The sequence below is a fragment of the Lithobates pipiens genome, unplaced genomic scaffold (genome assembly GCF_037356315.1).
Source record: "Lithobates pipiens isolate NorthernLeopardFrog02 unplaced genomic scaffold, aLitPip1_a1.2 Scaffold_8, whole genome shotgun sequence".
Taxonomy (NCBI): Eukaryota; Metazoa; Chordata; class Amphibia; order Anura; family Ranidae; genus Lithobates; species Lithobates pipiens.
In genome coordinates, this window is record NW_027507903.1 from 525,351,001 (window position 1) to 525,372,315 (window position 21,315).

Genomic DNA, 21,315 nt, shown 5'->3' on the forward strand with positions numbered 1-21,315 from the left:
GCCCCTCCTTATATCTGTGTCCCCATCAGCAGAGTCCTCCTTACACCTGTGTCCCCATCAACGGAGCCCCTCCTCACATTTATGCCCCCATCAGCGTAGCCCCTCCTTACATCTGTGTCTCCATCAGCGGAGCCCTTCCTTACATCTGTGTCCCCATCAGCGGAGTCCTCCTAACATCTGTGTCCCCACCAGCGAAGTCCCTCCTTACATCTGTGTCCACATCAGCAGAGTCCTCCTTACATCTGTGTCACCATCAGCGAAGCCCCGAATTAAATTTGTGTTCCCATCAGTGGAGCTCCTCCTTTCTTCTGTGTCCCCATCAGCGAAACCCCTCCTTACATCTGTGTCCCCATCAGTGGAGCCCCTCCTTACATCTGTGTCCCCATCACCAAAGACCTCCTTACATCTGTGTCCCCTTCAGTGAAACCCCTCCTTACATCTGTATCCCCATCAGTGGAGCCCCTCCTCACATCTATGTTTCCATCAGCAGAGCCCCTCCTTATATCTGTGTCCCCATTAGCAGAGTCCTCCTTGCATCTTTCTCCCCATCAGTGAAGCCCCTTCTTACATCTGTGTCCCCATCAGCAGAGTCCTCCTTACACCTGCGTCACCATCAGCGAAGCCCCAAATTAAATTTGTGTTCCCATCAGTGGAGCTCCTCCTTTCTTCTGTTTCCTCATCAGCAGAGCCCTCCTTACATCTGTGTCCCCTTCAGCAGAGTCCTCCTCTCCATCTTTTTCCCCATCAGTGGAGCCCCTCCTTACATCTGTGTCCACATAAGCGGAGTCCCTCCTTACATCTGTGTCCCCATCAGCGGAGTCTTCCTTACATCTGTGTCCCCATCAGATGAGTCCTCCTTACATCTGTGTCCCCATCAGCGAAACCCCTCCTTACATCTGTGTCCCCATCAGTGGAGCCTCTCCTTACATCTGTGTCCCCATCACCAAAGACCTCCTTACATCTGTGTCCCCTTCAGTGAAGCCCCTCCTTACATCTGTATCCCCATCAGTGGAGCCCCTCCTCACATCTATGTTTCCATCAGCAGAGCCCCTCCTTATATCTGTGTCCCCATTAGCAGAGTCCTCCTTACATCTGTCTCCCCATCAGCAAAGTCCCTTCTTACATCTGTGTCCCCATAAGTGGAGCCCCTCCTTACATATGTGTCCCCATCAGCGGAGCCCCTCTTCACATCTATGTCCCCATCAGCGGAGCCCCTCCTTATATATGTGTTCCCATCAGTGAAGCCCCTCCTTACATCTGTATCCCCATCAGTGGAGCCCCTCCTCACATCTATGTTTCCATCAGCAGAGCCCCTCCTTAGATCTGTGTCCTCATTAGCAGAGTCCTCCTTGCATCTTTCTCCCCATCAGTGAAGCCCCTTCTTACATCTGTGTCCCCATCAGCAGAGTCCTCCTTACACCTGCGTCACTATCAGCGGAGTCCCTCTTCACATCTATGTCCCCATCAGTGGAGCCCCTCCTTACATCTGTGTTCCCATCAGCGGAGCCCCTCCTTACATCTGTATCCCCATCAGTGGAGCCCCCCTCACATCTATGTCTCCATCATCGGAGCCCCTCCTTATACCAACCTAATACCAACCTAATTGTCCACTTCGTTCCGCCCAAGACCTTCTGCTCTCTAGCTCCCTCATCACCGCCTCCTATATCTGCCTCCAGGACTTCTCCCGAGCCTCACCCATTCTCTGGAACTCACTACCCCAATCTGTTAGAATGTCTCCAAATTTATTCACTTTTAAGCGATCCCTGAAAACCTTCCTCTTCAGAGAAGCCTATCCTAACTCCATCTAACAACTGCACTATTTTCTCCATTAGCTCATCCCCCACAGCTATTAACCTTTTGTATAACTTTACCATCCCTCCTAGATTGTAAGCTCTAACGAGTAGGACCCTCTGATTCCCCCTGTCTTGAATTGTATTGTATTGTAATGTCTACCATAGTGTTGTAAAGTGCTGCGTAAACTGTTGGCGCTATATAAATCCTGTATAATAATAATAATATCTGTGTCCCCATCAGCAGAGTCCTCCTTACATCTGTCTCCCCATCAGCGGAGACCCTCCTTACATTTGTGTTCCCATCAGCAGAGTCCTACTTACATCTGTGTCCCCATCAGCAGAGTCCTCCTTTCATTGTGTATGCAAAACTTGTCCTTACATCTGTGTCCCCATCAGCAAAGCTCGTCCTTACATCTGTGTCCCCATCAGTGGAGCCCCTCCTTACATCTGTGTTCCCATCAGCATAGTCCTCCTTACATCGTCCCCATCAGCAGAGCCCCTTCTTACATCTGTGTGCCCATCAGCAGAGTCCTCCTTACATCTGTGTCCCCATCAGTGGAGCCCCTCCTCACATCTATGTCCCCATCAGCAGAGCCCCTCCTTAAATCTGTGTCCCATGAGCAGCGTCCTCCTTACATCTGTGTCCCCATCAGCGGAGCCCCTCCTCACATCTATGTCCCCATCAGCAGAGCCCCTCCTTAAATCTGTGTCCCCATCAGCAGAGTCCTCCTTATATCTGTGTCCCCATCAGCGGAGCCCCTCCTCACCTCTATGTGCCCATCAGCAAAGCCCCTCCTTACATCTATGTCCCCATCAGCAAAGCCCCTCCTTACATCTGTGTCCCCATCAGCAGTATCCTCCTTACATCTGTGTCCCCATCAGCGAAGCCCCTCCTTACATCTGTATCCCCATCAGCAAAGCCCCTCCTTACATCTGTGTCCCCATCAGCGGAGCCCCTCCTTACATCTGTGTACCCATCAGCAAAGCTCCTTCTTACATCTATGTCCCCATCAGCAAAGCCCCTCCTTACATCTGTGTCCCCATCAGCAGAGTCCTCCTTACATCTGTGTCCCCATCAGCAAAGCCCCTCCTTACATCTGTATCCCCATCAGCAAAGCCCTCCTTACATCTGTGTCCCCATCAGCGGAGCCCCTCCTTACATCTGTGTACCCATCAGCAAAGCTCCTCCTTACATCTGTGTCCCCATCAGCAGAGTCCTTCTTACATCTGTGCCCCCATCAGCGAAGCCCCTCCTTACATCTGTGTCCCCATCAGCGAAGCCCCTCCTTACATCTGTATCTCATCAGCAAAGCCCCTCCTTACATCTGAGTCCCCATCAGTGGAGCCCCTCCTTACATCTATGTCCCCATCAGCAGAGTCCCTCCTTACATCTGTGTCCCAATCAGCAGAGTTCTCCTTACATCTGTGTGACCATCAGAGAAACCCCTCCTTACATCTGTGTCCCCATCAGCAGAGTCCCTCCTTACATCTGTGTCCCAATCAGCAGAGTCCACTTTACATCTGTCCCCCCATCAGCAAAGCCCCTCCTTACATCTGTGTCCTCATCAGCAGAGTCCTCTGTACATCTGTGTCCCCATCAGTGGAGCCCCTCCTTACATCTATGTCTCCATCAGCAAAGCCCCTCCTTACATCTGTGTCCCCATCAGCAGAATCCTCCTTACATCTGTGTCCACATCAGGGGAGCCCCTCCTCACATCCATGTTTCCATCAGTGGAGCCCCTCCTTACATCTGTGTCTCCATCAGTAGAGTCCTCCTTACATCTGTCTCCCCATCAGTGAAGCCCCTCCTTATATCTGTGTCCCCATCAGCAGAGTCCTCCTTACACCTGTGTCCCCATCAACGGAGCCCCTCCTCACATTTATGCCCCCATCAGCGTAGCCCCTCCTTACATCTGTGTCTCCATCAGCGGAGCCCTTCCTTACATCTGTGTCCCCATCAGCGGAGTCCTCCTAACATCTGTGTCCCCACCAGCGAAGTCCCTCCTTACATCTGTGTCCACATCAGCAGAGTCCTCCTTACATCTGTGTCACCATCAGCGAAGCCCCGAATTAAATTTGTGTTCCCATCAGTGGAGCTCCTCCTTTCTTCTGTGTCCCCATCAGTGAAACCCCTCCTTACATCTGTGTCCCCATCAGTGGAGCCCCTCCTTACATCTGTGTCCCCATCACCAAAGACCTCCTTACATCTGTGTCCCCTTCAGTGAAACCCCTCCTTACATCTGTATCCCCATCAGTGGAGCCCCTCCTCACATCTATGTTTCCATCAGCAGAGCCCCTCCTTATATCTGTGTCCCCATTAGCAGAGTCCTCCTTGCATCTTTCTCCCCATCAGTGAAGCCCCTTCTTACATCTGTGTCCCCATAAGCAGAGTCCTCCTTACACCTGCGTCACCATCAGCGAAGCCCCAAATTAAATTTGTGTTCCCATCAGTGGAGCTCCTCCTTTCTTCTGTTTCCTCATCAGCAGAGCCCTCCTTACATCTGTGTCCCCTTCAGCAGAGTCCTCCTCTCCATCTTTTTCCCCATCAGTGGAGCCCCTCCTTACATCTGTGTCCACATAAGCGGAGTCCCTCCTTACATCTGTGTCCCCATCAGCGGAGTCTTCCTTACATCTGTGTCCCCATCAGATGAGTCCTCCTTACATCTGTGTCCCCATCAGCGAAACCCCTCCTTACATCTGTGTCCCCATCAGTGGAGCCTCTCCTTACATCTGTGTCCCCATCACCAAAGACCTCCTTACATCTGTGTCCCCTTCAGTGAAGCCCCTCCTTACATCTGTATCCCCATCAGTGGAGCCCCTCCTCACATCTATGTTTCCATCAGCAGAGCCCCTCCTTATATCTGTGTCCCCATTAGCAGAGTCCTCCTTACATCTGTCTCCCCATCAGCAAAGTCCCTTCTTACATCTGTGTCCCCATAAGTGGAGCCCCTCCTTACATATGTGTCCCCATCAGCGGAGCCCCTCTTCACATCTATGTCCCCATCAGCGGAGCCCCTCCTTATATATGTGTTCCCATCAGTGAAGCCCCTCCTTACATCTGTATCCCCATCAGTGGAGCCCCTCCTCACATCTATGTTTCCATCAGCAGAGCCCCTCCTTAGATCTGTGTCCCCATTAGCAGAGTCCTCCTTGCATCTTTCTCCCCATCAGTGAAGCCCCTTCTTACATCTGTGTCCCCATCAGCAGAGTCCTCCTTACACCTGCGTCACCATCAGCGGAGTCCCTCTTCACATCTATGTCCCCATCAGTGGAGCCCCTCCTTACATCTGTGTTCCCATCAGCGGAGCCCCTCCTTACATCTGTATCCCCATCAGTGGAGCCCCCCTCACATCTATGTCTCCATCATCGGAGCCCCTCCTTATACCAACCTAATACCAACCTAATTGTCCACTTCGTTCCGCCCAAGACCTTCTGCTCTCTAGCTCCCTCATCACCGCCTCCTATATCTGCCTCCAGGACTTCTCCCGAGCCTCACCCATTCTCTGGAACTCACTACCCCAATCTGTTAGAATGTCTCCAAATTTATTCACTTTTAAGCGATCCCTGAAAACCTTCCTCTTCAGAGAAGCCTATCCTAACTCCATCTAACAACTGCACTATTTTCTCCATTAGCTCATCCCCCACAGCTATTACCCTTTTGTATAACTTTACCATCCCTCCTAGATTGTAAGCTCTAACGAGTAGGACCCTCTGATTCCCCCTGTCTTGAATTGTATTGTATTGTAATGTCTACCATAGTGTTGTAAAGTGCTGCGTAAACTGTTGGCGCTATATAAATCCTGTATAATAATAATAATATCTGTGTCCCCATCAGCAGAGTCCTCCTTACATCTGTCTCCCCATCAGCGGAGACCCTCCTTACATTTGTGTTCCCATCAGCAGAGTCCTACTTACATCTGTGTCCCCATCAGCAGAGTCCTCCTTTCATTGTGTATGCAAAACTTGTCCTTACATCTGTGTCCCCATCAGCAAAGCTCGTCCTTACATCTGTGTCCCCATCAGTGGAGCCCCTCCTTACATCTGTGTTCCCATCAGCATAGTCCTCCTTACATCGTCCCCATCAGCAGAGCCCCTTCTTACATCTGTGTGCCCATCAGCAGAGTCCTCCTTACATCTGTGTCCCCATCAGTGGAGCCCCTCCTCACATCTATGTCCCCATCAGCAGAGCCCCTCCTTAAATCTGTGTCCCATGAGCAGCGTCCTCCTTACATCTGTGTCCCCATCAGCGGAGCCCCTCCTCACATCTATGTCCCCATCAGCAGAGCCCCTCCTTAAATCTGTGTCCCATGAGCAGCGTCCTCCTTAAATCTGTGTCCCCATCAGCAGAGTCCTCCTTATATCTGTGTCCCCATCAGCGGAGCCCCTCCTCACCTCTATGTGCCCATCAGCAAAGCCCCTCCTTACATCTATGTCCCCATCAGCAAAGCCCCTCCTTACATCTGTGTCCCCATCAGCAGTATCCTCCTTACATCTGTGTCCCCATCAGCGAAGCCCCTCCTTACATCTGTATCCCCATCAGCAAAGCCCCTCCTTACATCTGTGTCCCCATCAGCGGAGCCCCTCCTTACATCTGTGTACCCATCAGCAAAGCTCCTTCTTACATCTATGTCCCCATCAGCAAAGCCCCTCCTTACATCTGTGTCCCCATCAGCAGAGTCCTCCTTACATCTGTGTCCCCATCAGCAAAGCCCCTCCTTACATCTGTATCCCCATCAGCAAAGCCCTCCTTACATCTGTGTCCCCATCAGCGGAGCCCCTCCTTACATCTGTGTACCCATCAGCAAAGCTCCTCCTTACATCTGTGTCCCCATCAGCAGAGTCCTTCTTACATCTGTGCCCCCATCAGCGAAGCCCCTCCTTACATCTGTGTCCCCATCAGCGAAGCCCCTCCTTACATCTGTATCTCATCAGCAAAGCCCCTCCTTACATCTGAGTCCCCATCAGTGGAGCCCCTCCTTACATCTATGTCCCCATCAGCAGAGTCCCTCCTTACATCTGTGTCCCAATCAGCAGAGTTCTCCTTACATCTGTGTGACCATCAGAGAAACCCCTCCTTACATCTGTGTCCCCATCAGCAGAGTCCCTCCTTACATCTGTGTCCCAATCAGCAGAGTCCACTTTACATCTGTCCCCCCATCAGCAAAGCCCCTCCTTACATCTGTGTCCTCATCAGCAGAGTCCTCTGTACATCTGTGTCCCCATCAGTGGAGCCCCTCCTTACATCTATGTCTCCATCAGCAAAGCCCCTCCTTACATCTGTGTCCCCATCAGCAGAATCCTCCTTACATCTGTGTCCACATCAGGGGAGCCCCTCCTCACATCCATGTTTCCATCAGTGGAGCCCCTCCTTACATCTGTGTCTCCATCAGTAGAGTCCTCCTTACATCTGTCTCCCCATCAGTGAAGCCCCTCCTTATATCTGTGTCCCCATCAGCAGAGTCCTCCTTACACCTGTGTCCCCATCAACGGAGCCCCTCCTCACATTTATGCCCCCATCAGCGTAGCCCCTCCTTACATCTGTGTCTCCATCAGCGGAGCCCTTCCTTACATCTGTGTCCCCATCAGCGGAGTCCTCCTAACATCTGTGTCCCCACCAGCGAAGTCCCTCCTTACATCTGTGTCCACATCAGCAGAGTCCTCCTTACATCTGTGTCACCATCAGCGAAGCCCCGAATTAAATTTGTGTTCCCATCAGTGGAGCTCCTCCTTTCTTCTGTGTCCCCATCAGCGAAACCCCTCCTTACATCTGTGTCCCCATCAGTGGAGCCCCTCCTTACATCTGTGTCCCCATCACCAAAGACCTCCTTACATCTGTGTCCCCTTCAGTGAAACCCCTCCTTACATCTGTATCCCCATCAGTGGAGCCCCTCCTCACATCTATGTTTCCATCAGCAGAGCCCCTCCTTATATCTGTGTCCCCATTAGCAGAGTCCTCCTTGCATCTTTCTCCCCATCAGTGAAGCCCCTTCTTACATCTGTGTCCCCATCAGCAGAGTCCTCCTTACACCTGCGTCACCATCAGCGAAGCCCCAAATTAAATTTGTGTTCCCATCAGTGGAGCTCCTCCTTTCTTCTGTTTCCTCATCAGCAGAGCCCTCCTTACATCTGTGTCCCCTTCAGCAGAGTCCTCCTCTCCATCTTTTTCCCCATCAGTGGAGCCCCTCCTTACATCTGTGTCCACATAAGCGGAGTCCCTCCTTACATCTGTGTCCCCATCAGCGGAGTCTTCCTTACATCTGTGTCCCCATCAGATGAGTCCTCCTTACATCTGTGTCCCCATCAGCGAAACCCCTCCTTACATCTGTGTCCCCATCAGTGGAGCCTCTCCTTACATCTGTGTCCCCATCACCAAAGACCTCCTTACATCTGTGTCCCCTTCAGTGAAGCCCCTCCTTACATCTGTATCCCCATCAGTGGAGCCCCTCCTCACATCTATGTTTCCATCAGCAGAGCCCCTCCTTATATCTGTGTCCCCATTAGCAGAGTCCTCCTTACATCTGTCTCCCCATCAGCAAAGTCCCTTCTTACATCTGTGTCCCCATAAGTGGAGCCCCTCCTTACATATGTGTCCCCATCAGCGGAGCCCCTCTTCACATCTATGTCCCCATCAGCGGAGCCCCTCCTTATATATGTGTTCCCATCAGTGAAGCCCCTCCTTACATCTGTATCCCCATCAGTGGAGCCCCTCCTCACATCTATGTTTCCATCAGCAGAGCCCCTCCTTAGATCTGTGTCCCCATTAGCAGAGTCCTCCTTGCATCTTTCTCCCCATCAGTGAAGCCCCTTCTTACATCTGTGTCCCCATCAGCAGAGTCCTCCTTACACCTGCGTCACTATCAGCGGAGTCCCTCTTCACATCTATGTCCCCATCAGTGGAGCCCCTCCTTACATCTGTGTTCCCATCAGCGGAGCCCCTCCTTACATCTGTATCCCCATCAGTGGAGCCCCCCTCACATCTATGTCTCCATCATCGGAGCCCCTCCTTATACCAACCTAATACCAACCTAATTGTCCACTTCGTTCCGCCCAAGACCTTCTGCTCTCTAGCTCCCTCATCACCGCCTCCTATATCTGCCTCCAGGACTTCTCCCGAGCCTCACCCATTCTCTGGAACTCACTACCCCAATCTGTTAGAATGTCTCCAAATTTATTCACTTTTAAGCGATCCCTGAAAACCTTCCTCTTCAGAGAAGCCTATCCTAACTCCATCTAACAACTGCACTATTTTCTCCATTAGCTCATCCCCCACAGCTATTACCCTTTTGTATAACTTTACCATCCCTCCTAGATTGTAAGCTCTAACGAGTAGGACCCTCTGATTCCCCCTGTCTTGAATTGTATTGTATTGTAATGTCTACCATAGTGTTGTAAAGTGCTGCGTAAACTGTTGGCGCTATATAAATCCTGTATAATAATAATAATATCTGTGTCCCCATCAGCAGAGTCCTCCTTACATCTGTCTCCCCATCAGCGGAGACCCTCCTTACATTTGTGTTCCCATCAGCAGAGTCCTACTTACATCTGTGTCCCCATCAGCAGAGTCCTCCTTTCATTGTGTATGCAAAACTTGTCCTTACATCTGTGTCCCCATCAGCAAAGCTCGTCCTTACATCTGTGTCCCCATCAGTGGAGCCCCTCCTTACATCTGTGTTCCCATCAGCATAGTCCTCCTTACATCGTCCCCATCAGCAGAGCCCCTTCTTACATCTGTGTGCCCATCAGCAGAGTCCTCCTTACATCTGTGTCCCCATCAGTGGAGCCCCTCCTCACATCTATGTCCCCATCAGCAGAGCCCCTCCTTAAATCTGTGTCCCATGAGCAGCGTCCTCCTTACATCTGTGTCCCCATCAGCGGAGCCCCTCCTCACATCTATGTCCCCATCAGCAGAGCCCCTCCTTAAATCTGTGTCCCCATCAGCAGAGTCCTCCTTATATCTGTGTCCCCATCAGCGGAGCCCCTCCTCACCTCTATGTGCCCATCAGCAAAGCCCCTCCTTACATCTATGTCCCCATCAGCAAAGCCCCTCCTTACATCTGTGTCCCCATCAGCAGTATCCTCCTTACATCTGTGTCCCCATCAGCGAAGCCCCTCCTTACATCTGTATCCCCATCAGCAAAGCCCCTCCTTACATCTGTGTCCCCATCAGCGGAGCCCCTCCTTACATCTGTGTACCCATCAGCAAAGCTCCTTCTTACATCTATGTCCCCATCAGCAAAGCCCCTCCTTACATCTGTGTCCCCATCAGCAGAGTCCTCCTTACATCTGTGTCCCCATCAGCAAAGCCCCTCCTTACATCTGTATCCCCATCAGCAAAGCCCTCCTTACATCTGTGTCCCCATCAGCGGAGCCCCTCCTTACATCTGTGTACCCATCAGCAAAGCTCCTCCTTACATCTGTGTCCCCATCAGCAGAGTCCTTCTTACATCTGTGCCCCCATCAGCGAAGCCCCTCCTTACATCTGTGTCCCCATCAGCGAAGCCCCTCCTTACATCTGTATCTCATCAGCAAAGCCCCTCCTTACATCTGAGTCCCCATCAGTGGAGCCCCTCCTTACATCTATGTCCCCATCAGCAGAGTCCCTCCTTACATCTGTGTCCCAATCAGCAGAGTTCTCCTTACATCTGTGTGACCATCAGAGAAACCCCTCCTTACATCTGTGTCCCCATCAGCAGAGTCCCTCCTTACATCTGTGTCCCAATCAGCAGAGTCCACCTTACATCTGTCCCCCCATCAGCAAAGCCCCTCCTTACATCTGTGTCCTCATCAGCAGAGTCCTCTGTACATCTGTGTCCCCATCAGTGGAGCCCCTCCTTACATCTATGTCTCCATCAGCAAAGCCCCTCCTTACATCTGTGTCCCCATCAGCAGAATCCTCCTTACATCTGTGTCCACATCAGGGGAGCCCCTCCTCACATCCATGTTTCCATCAGTGGAGCCCCTCCTTACATCTGTGTCTCCATCAGTAGAGTCCTCCTTACATCTGTCTCCCCATCAGTGAAGCCCCTCCTTATATCTGTGTCCCCATCAGCAGAGTCCTCCTTACACCTGTGTCCCCATCAACGGAGCCCCTCCTCACATTTATGCCCCCATCAGCGTAGCCCCTCCTTACATCTGTGTCTCCATCAGCGGAGCCCTTCCTTACATCTGTGTCCCCATCAGCGGAGTCCTCCTAACATCTGTGTCCCCACCAGCGAAGTCCCTCCTTACATCTGTGTCCACATCAGCAGAGTCCTCCTTACATCTGTGTCACCATCAGCGAAGCCCCGAATTAAATTTGTGTTCCCATCAGTGGAGCTCCTCCTTTCTTCTGTGTCCCCATCAGCGAAACCCCTCCTTACATCTGTGTCCCCATCAGTGGAGCCCCTCCTTACATCTGTGTCCCCATCACCAAAGACCTCCTTACATCTGTGTCCCCTTCAGTGAAACCCCTCCTTACATCTGTATCCCCATCAGTGGAGCCCCTCCTCACATCTATGTTTCCATCAGCAGAGCCCCTCCTTATATCTGTGTCCCCATTAGCAGAGTCCTCCTTGCATCTTTCTCCCCATCAGTGAAGCCCCTTCTTACATCTGTGTCCCCATCAGCAGAGTCCTCCTTACACCTGCGTCACCATCAGCGAAGCCCCAAATTAAATTTGTGTTCCCATCAGTGGAGCTCCTCCTTTCTTCTGTTTCCTCATCAGCAGAGCCCTCCTTACATCTGTGTCCCCTTCAGCAGAGTCCTCCTCTCCATCTTTTTCCCCATCAGTGGAGCCCCTCCTTACATCTGTGTCCACATAAGCGGAGTCCCTCCTTACATCTGTGTCCCCATCAGCGGAGTCTTCCTTACATCTGTGTCCCCATCAGATGAGTCCTCCTTACATCTGTGTCCCCATCAGCGAAACCCCTCCTTACATCTGTGTCCCCATCAGTGGAGCCTCTCCTTACATCTGTGTCCCCATCACCAAAGACCTCCTTACATCTGTGTCCCCTTCAGTGAAGCCCCTCCTTACATCTGTATCCCCATCAGTGGAGCCCCTCCTCACATCTATGTTTCCATCAGCAGAGCCCCTCCTTATATCTGTGTCCCCATTAGCAGAGTCCTCCTTACATCTGTCTCCCCATCAGCAAAGTCCCTTCTTACATCTGTGTCCCCATAAGTGGAGCCCCTCCTTACATATGTGTCCCCATCAGCGGAGCCCCTCTTCACATCTATGTCCCCATCAGCGGAGCCCCTCCTTATATATGTGTTCCCATCAGTGAAGCCCCTCCTTACATCTGTATCCCCATCAGTGGAGCCCCTCCTCACATCTATGTTTCCATCAGCAGAGCCCCTCCTTAGATCTGTGTCCCCATTAGCAGAGTCCTCCTTGCATCTTTCTCCCCATCAGTGAAGCCCCTTCTTACATCTGTGTCCCCATCAGCAGAGTCCTCCTTACACCTGCGTCACTATCAGCGGAGTCCCTCTTCACATCTATGTCCCCATCAGTGGAGCCCCTCCTTACATCTGTGTTCCCATCAGCGGAGCCCCTCCTTACATCTGTATCCCCATCAGTGGAGCCCCCCTCACATCTATGTCTCCATCATCGGAGCCCCTCCTTATACCAACCTAATACCAACCTAATTGTCCACTTCGTTCCGCCCAAGACCTTCTGCTCTCTAGCTCCCTCATCACCGCCTCCTATATCTGCCTCCAGGACTTCTCCCGAGCCTCACCCATTCTCTGGAACTCACTACCCCAATCTGTTAGAATGTCTCCAAATTTATTCACTTTTAAGCGATCCCTGAAAACCTTCCTCTTCAGAGAAGCCTATCCTAACTCCATCTAACAACTGCACTATTTTCTCCATTAGCTCATCCCCCACAGCTATTACCCTTTTGTATAACTTTACCATCCCTCCTAGATTGTAAGCTCTAACGAGTAGGACCCTCTGATTCCCCCTGTCTTGAATTGTATTGTATTGTAATGTCTACCATAGTGTTGTAAAGTGCTGCGTAAACTGTTGGCGCTATATAAATCCTGTATAATAATAATAATATCTGTGTCCCCATCAGCAGAGTCCTCCTTACATCTGTCTCCCCATCAGCGGAGACCCTCCTTACATTTGTGTTCCCATCAGCAGAGTCCTACTTACATCTGTGTCCCCATCAGCAGAGTCCTCCTTTCATTGTGTATGCAAAACTTGTCCTTACATCTGTGTCCCCATCAGCAAAGCTCGTCCTTACATCTGTGTCCCCATCAGTGGAGCCCCTCCTTACATCTGTGTTCCCATCAGCATAGTCCTCCTTACATCGTCCCCATCAGCAGAGCCCCTTCTTACATCTGTGTGCCCATCAGCAGAGTCCTCCTTACATCTGTGTCCCCATCAGTGGAGCCCCTCCTCACATCTATGTCCCCATCAGCAGAGCCCCTCCTTAAATCTGTGTCCCATGAGCAGCGTCCTCCTTACATCTGTGTCCCCATCAGCGGAGCCCCTCCTCACATCTATGTCCCCATCAGCAGAGCCCCTCCTTAAATCTGTGTCCCCATCAGCAGAGTCCTCCTTATATCTGTGTCCCCATCAGCGGAGCCCCTCCTCACCTCTATGTGCCCATCAGCAAAGCCCCTCCTTACATCTATGTCCCCATCAGCAAAGCCCCTCCTTACATCTGTGTCCCCATCAGCAGTATCCTCCTTACATCTGTGTCCCCATCAGCGAAGCCCCTCCTTACATCTGTATCCCCATCAGCAAAGCCCCTCCTTACATCTGTGTCCCCATCAGCGGAGCCCCTCCTTACATCTGTGTACCCATCAGCAAAGCTCCTTCTTACATCTATGTCCCCATCAGCAAAGCCCCTCCTTACATCTGTGTCCCCATCAGCAGAGTCCTCCTTACATCTGTGTCCCCATCAGCAAAGCCCCTCCTTACATCTGTATCCCCATCAGCAAAGCCCTCCTTACATCTGTGTCCCCATCAGTGGAGCCCCTCCTTACATCTGTGTACCCATCAGCAAAGCTCCTCCTTACATCTGTGTCCCCATCAGCAGAGTCCTTCTTACATCTGTGCCCCCATCAGCGAAGCCCCTCCTTACATCTGTGTCCCCATCAGCGAAGCCCCTCCTTACATCTGTATCTCATCAGCAAAGCCCCTCCTTACATCTGAGTCCCCATCAGTGGAGCCCCTCCTTACATCTATGTCCCCATCAGCAGAGTCCCTCCTTACATCTGTGTCCCAATCAGCAGAGTTCTCCTTACATCTGTGTGACCATCAGAGAAACCCCTCCTTACATCTGTGTCCCCATCAGCAGAGTCCCTCCTTACATCTGTGTCCCAATCAGCAGAGTCCACCTTACATCTGTCCCCCCATCAGCAAAGCCCCTCCTTACATCTGTGTCCTCATCAGCAGAGTCCTCTGTACATCTGTGTCCCCATCAGTGGAGCCCCTCCTTACATCTATGTCTCCATCAGCAAAGCCCCTCCTTACATCTGTGTCCCCATCAGCAGAATCCTCCTTACATCTGTGTCCACATCAGGGGAGCCCCTCCTCACATCCATGTTTCCATCAGTGGAGCCCCTCCTTACATCTGTGTCTCCATCAGTAGAGTCCTCCTTACATCTGTCTCCCCATCAGTGAAGCCCCTCCTTATATCTGTGTCCCCATCAGCAGAGTCCTCCTTACACCTGTGTCCCCATCAACGGAGCCCCTCCTCACATTTATGCCCCCATCAGCGTAGCCCCTCCTTACATCTGTGTCTCCATCAGCGGAGCCCTTCCTTACATCTGTGTCCCCATCAGCGGAGTCCTCCTAACATCTGTGTCCCCACCAGCGAAGTCCCTCCTTACATCTGTGTCCACATCAGCAGAGTCCTCCTTACATCTGTGTCACCATCAGCGAAGCCCCGAATTAAATTTGTGTTCCCATCAGTGGAGCTCCTCCTTTCTTCTGTGTCCCCATCAGCGAAACCCCTCCTTACATCTGTGTCCCCATCAGTGGAGCCCCTCCTTACATCTGTGTCCCCATCACCAAAGACCTCCTTACATCTGTGTCCCCTTCAGTGAAACCCCTCCTTACATCTGTATCCCCATCAGTGGAGCCCCTCCTCACATCTATGTTTCCATCAGCAGAGCCCCTCCTTATATCTGTGTCCCCATTAGCAGAGTCCTCCTTGCATCTTTCTCCCCATCAGTGAAGCCCCTTCTTACATCTGTGTCCCCATCAGCAGAGTCCTCCTTACACCTGCGTCACCATCAGCGAAGCCCCAAATTAAATTTGTGTTCCCATCAGTGGAGCTCCTCCTTTCTTCTGTTTCCTCATCAGCAGAGCCCTCCTTACATCTGTGTCCCCTTCAGCAGAGTCCTCCTCTCCATCTTTTTCCCCATCAGTGGAGCCCCTCCTTACATCTGTGTCCACATAAGCGGAGTCCCTCCTTACATCTGTGTCCCCATCAGCGGAGTCTTCCTTACATCTGTGTCCCCATCAGATGAGTCCTCCTTACATCTGTGTCCCCATCAGCGAAACCCCTCCTTACATCTGTGTCCCCATCAGTGGAGCCTCTCCTTACATCTGTGTCCCCATCACCAAAGACCTCCTTACATCTGTGTCCCCTTCAGTGAAGCCCCTCCTTACATCTGTATCCCCATCAGTGGAGCCCCTCCTCACATCTATGTTTCCATCAGCAGAGCCCCTCCTTATATCTGTGTCCCCATTAGCAGAGCCCTCCTTACATCTGTCTCCCCATCAGCAAAGTCCCTTCTTACATCTGTGTCCCCATAAGTGGAGCCCCTCCTTACATATGTGTCCCCATCAGCGGAGCCCCTCTTCACATCTATGTCCCCATCAGCGGAGCCCCTCCTTATATATGTGTTCCCATCAGTGAAGCCCCTCCTTACATCTGTATCCCCATCAGTGGAGCCCCTCCTCACATCTATGTTTCCATCAGCAGAGCCCCTCCTTAGATCTGTGTCCCCATTAGCAGAGTCCTCCTTGCATCTTTCTCCCCATCAGTGAAGCCCCTTCTTACATCTGTGTCCCCATCAGCAGAGTCCTCCTTACACCTGCGTCACTATCAGCGGAGTCCCTCTTCACATCTATGTCCCCATCAGTGGAGCCCCTCCTTACATCTGTGTTCCCATCAGCGGAGCCCCTCCTTACATCTGTATCCCCATCAGTGGAGCCCCCCTCACATCTATGTCTCCATCATCGGAGCCCCTCCTTATACCAACCTAATACCAACCTAATTGTCCACTTCGTTCCGCCCAAGACCTTCTGCTCTCTAGCTCCCTCATCACCGCCTCCTATATCTGCCTCCAGGACTTCTCCCGAGCCTCACCCATTCTCTGGAACTCACTACCCCAATCTGTTAGAATGTCTCCAAATTTATTCACTTTTAAGCGATCCCTGAAAACCTTCCTCTTCAGAGAAGCCTATCCTAACTCCATCTAACAACTGCACTATTTTCTCCATTAGCTCATCCCCCACAGCTATTACCCTTTTGTATAACTTTACCATCCCTCCTAGATTGTAAGCTCTAACGAGTAGGACCCTCTGATTCCCCCTGTCTTGAATTGTATTGTATTGTAATGTCTACCATAGTGTTGTAAAGTGCTGCGTAAACTGTTGGCGCTATATAAATCCTGTATAATAATAATAATATCTGTGTCCCCATCAGCAGAGTCCTCCTTACATCTGTCTCCCCATCAGCGGAGACCCTCCTTACATTTGTGTTCCCATCAGCAGAGTCCTACTTACATCTGTGTCCCCATCAGCAGAGTCCTCCTTTCATTGTGTATGCAAAACTTGTCCTTACATCTGTGTCCCCATCAGCAAAGCTCGTCCTTACATCTGTGTCCCCATCAGTGGAGCCCCTCCTTACATCTGTGTTCCCATCAGCATAGTCCTCCTTACATCGTCCCCATCAGCAGAGCCCCTTCTTACATCTGTGTGCCCATCAGCAGAGTCCTCCTTACATCTGTGTCCCCATCAGTGGAGCCCCTCCTCACATCTATGTCCCCATCAGCAGAGCCCCTCCTTAAATCTGTGTCCCATGAGCAGCGTCCTCCTTACATCTGTGTCCCCATCAGCGGAGCCCCTCCTCACATCTATGTCCCCATCAGCAGAGCCCCTCCTTAAATCTGTGTCCCCATCAGCAGAGTCCTCCTTATATCTGTGTCCCCATCAGCGGAGCCCCTCCTCACCTCTATGTGCCCATCAGCAAAGCCCCTCCTTACATCTATGTCCCCATCAGCAAAGCCCCTCCTTACATCTGTGTCCCCATCAGCAGTATCCTCCTTACATCTGTGTCCCCATCAGCGAAGCCCCTCCTTACATCTGTATCCCCATCAGCAAAGCCCCTCCTTACATCTGTGTCCCCATCAGCGGAGCCCCTCCTTACATCTGTGTACCCATCAGCAAGGCTCCTTCTTACATCTATGTCCCCATCAGCAAAGCCCCTCCTTACATCTGTGTCCCCATCAGCAGAGTCCTCCTTACATCTGTGTCCCCATCAGCAAAGCCCCTCCTTACATCTGTATCCCCATCAGCAAAGCCCTCCTTACATCTGTGTCCCCATCAGCGGAGCCCCTCCTTACATCTGTGTACCCATCAGCAAAGCTCCTCCTTACATCTGTGTCCCCATCAGCAGAGTCCTTCTTACATCTGTGCCCCCATCAGCGAAGCCCCTCCTTACATCTGTGTCCCCATCAGCGAAGCCCCTCCTTACATCTGTATCCCCATCAGCGAAGTCCCTCCTTACATCTGTTTGCCCATCAGCAGATTCCTCCTTACATCTGTGTCCCTATCAGCGAAGCCCCTCCTTATATCTGTGTTCCCATCAGCAGAGTCCTCCTTACATCTGTGTCCCCATCAGCAGAGTCCTCCTTACATCTGTGTCCTATCAGCAGAGTCCTCCTTACATCTGTGTCCCCATCAGCGGAGCCCCTCCTCACATCTATGTTCCTACCAGTGGAGCCCCTCCTTACATCTGTGTCCCCATCAGCAGAGTCTTCCTTACATCTGTGTCCCCATCAGCAGAGTCCTCCTCACGTGTCCCTGGCAGCACAGCCCTCCTTTATGCCACTTCTGTCTCTGTCCCCTTCAGCGGCAGCTAGTTCCCGGCTTTCTCTGTGTGTCTAGTGGAGAGGGGAGGGGCCTCTCCTCTTCAAACAAAAAAAGAGCGACAATTTTGAAAAAAAAGCAATCTTTATTTATTACTATAATAAATATTCCCCAAAAATATGTAAAAAAAAACAAATTTTTTACTCAATTTAGGCCGATATGTATTCTTCTACATATTTTTGGTAAAAAAAAAAATCATAATAAGTGTATGTTGATTGGTCTGTGCAAAAAGTTATAGCGTCTACAAAATAGGGGATAGTTTTATGGCATTTTTATTATTATTATTATTTTATTAGTAATGGCGGCGATCTGCGATGTTTATCATGACTGCGACATTATGGCGGACACATCGGCCACTTTTAACACTATTTTGGGACCATTGTCATTTATATGTCGATCAGTGCTATAAAAATTGATTACTGTGTAAATGACACTGGCAGAAAAGGGTTAAACACTAGGGGAGCGATGAAGAGGTTAAGTGTGTCCTAGGGAGTGATTATAGCTGTGAGTTTGATGGGCTTCCACTCACATGACAGAGATCACTGCTCCCAATGACAGGGAGCAGTGATCTCTGTCATGTCACAAGGCAGAACGGGGAAATGCCTTATTTACATAGGTACTTCCCCGTTCTGCATCTCCATGACACAATTGCGAGGACACTGGTGGACATTGAGTCCACGGGTCCCGTGGGCATGGTCACACTATACGTGGTGAGGGCGCCCGCCCGCTAGCCCCGCCAATTAAAGGGGACGTACGGGTACACCCATTTGCCCACCGCTGACATTGTACCGAAGTATATCAGAGTGCAGCGTTCGGCAAGTGGTTAACGTAGACTTTGATATGAGAGACATGGGTGGCTGTCGTGGTTAAAATGGACATTTCAGTATCTTCACAAGCCTGCATGAATACATTTCTGACATCCCAGATAGCAAGGTTAACTTGCCACAAATTTGTGGCAGTGTTGAATTGTAAGTCTGTTAAATTCCTGCGCATTTTCACTGGCAAGTTGTAGACTTGCAGAGCACTTGAAGCACAAGTTCTAGTTGACATCAATTTGTAGCAAATTTGCGTGGCAAGCATCTAGCAAGAGCAAAGTTTCAGTGGTGAGTATACACCAAGAGCTCTGCAAGTCTATAGCATGAAAATTTAGCCACAGTGACCCCTGTGGTGGGATGACTATTGCACAACAGAACTGAACCAGAACTTGCAGCAGATTTGCAAAGAAAGTTGATCTAGAGTCATGCAATACAGACTTGCTGCAATTGTGCAACAAACTTGTGAAGCCTGGCAAGTCTAGCAACAGCTTAACAAGTCATTTTCAAACTTGCAGCACAATTGTTTGCTATCTGGCATGTAGAGCAACAATTCTTTTTTCAGATCCTCAGAGAGTTCTTGCCATGAGGTGCCATGTTGAACTTCCAGTGAACAGTATGAGAGAGTGAGAGTGATAACACCAAATTTAACACACCTTCTCCCCATTCACACCTGAGACCTTGTAACACTAACGAGCCACATGACACCGGGGAGGGAAAATGGCTAATTGGGCCCAATTTGGACATTTTCACTTAGGGGTGTACTCACTTTTGTTGTCAGTGGTTTAGACATTAATGGCTGTGTGTTGAGTTATTTTGAGGGGACAGCAAATTTACTCTGTTATACAAGCTGTACACCAACTACTTTAGATTATAGCAAAGTGACATTTCTTCAGTGTTGTCACATGAAAAGATATAATAAAATATTTACTAAAATATGAGGGGTGTACTAACTTTTTTCAGATACTGTATATATTATATATGCAAAAACATTATTCTACTGAGGAACCTTCTTTGAACAGAAGGTTTTTAGGTGTCTCCTTCCATCACATATTCCAACAATAGGAGTATTACTCCTCATTTTTGGACAGTGGATGGAGCCATTCCTTTACACCCCAATGGACACTGGAGTATAGTGCATGACCTAATATTTTGGAGCCATTTATTCCAAACTGCATATAGCTGTCTCAGACTTTTTGGGTATAATCAGTACAGTGCATGGTGACCATGGTTTCTATGGAGTAGAGCCCATATATTAAAAAATAAATAAAATTGGTTTAAAAAAAAAAATCAATATCCTGATTACTAATCCCCTGATCCAGCAATTAGCTTCCCTACACAGAATCACATGAGAAAACTTTATTTTGAGTTTATTCAATATTCTTCTTTTAACTGAAACCCTAATGAAGGGGGGCATTTTTCAGACCCCAGAAACACATTTGCTGTTCTTTTAGTTATTAGATTAATTTGGACTCTTTTATTCTTTGATCTGGTGCTCCTTCCAAAAATGCATGTTTTTTTTTTGTTTTTTTTTGGTAACCTGCTGGGGTACCAACTGAAGGGTAGCCTTGTGTGTCGTGAGGAGCCTAACCTGAGCCAGTGAGCTCTCCAAATGTTTTAGCCCTCTTACTACTTTGAATGAACTCACACCAAAGTTCCAGCACCTCGTGGATGCTTTTTACTTCACAAGAGTTTATCCTAGTTTAAAAGACATATGGATATGGGTGAGTAGCGCTGAATTGATGCTTGTTAATTAGTATCTGAACTGAGCCATAGAAATGAAGAATAACAAACAACATGGAATAAATCGGAGTGAGCTTGCCTACAGAAAATTGCATATGTCTGACTTTTCTGTTAATTCATTGCTGATAGTTTCTCTCAGTCTCTTCGTGTTCTTGCCATAAACATGTCACACATCATTCAATGCCTTTAACAAGTTTGTGATGGGGGTTACCATTTTGGGTTGCTAGTTAATTTCATTTGAGAGCTTTTCATCCCTGTAGCATGCCACAAAAGATCTTGATTTTAATAGATTTTTTCTTACCAACTGAGCAGAAAACTCTGCATTAATACACTCTGTTACATTTACCTCCTGATGGGTGGTTTGGATGTAATGGTTCTCATACCACCTGAGTCAGTGCTAAATAAAGGCATAAATATTGGTTATTTTTTATACCCCAGCTGTGTGATGGAAAGAAATTATGTGTCATAGACAAAAAGGAAACGACAGCATGTCCATTTGCGCAGTAGCTTTAAGGAATGAAAAGAAAGCCTTAAAGTAAGCCATTGCCTGACTGGAAAGTTAGTTCATTTGGGAGAGCTAATGGTTGTAGCTCTATATTGTTTAAACAAAATCAGTGTGAAATAATTATAGTACTTTGCAAGAATAAGCCAAAGCATTAAGGGGATTGCATAATTTGTACAGTTTGTGCTCGTATGTTCTATTAGGCTATATGTATTAGCTGTACACAAAGAATGTCAGCCCTGCGGTAAATATTGGATAGTGAAAAAAATCCTATTTTTGAACAACCTGGGAACAAATATCAAGTACTCTTATGAAAGGAAGCACATGGCTTAGAAGGCATAATGCAGTTGAGAACATTGAGAAGCTGGTATC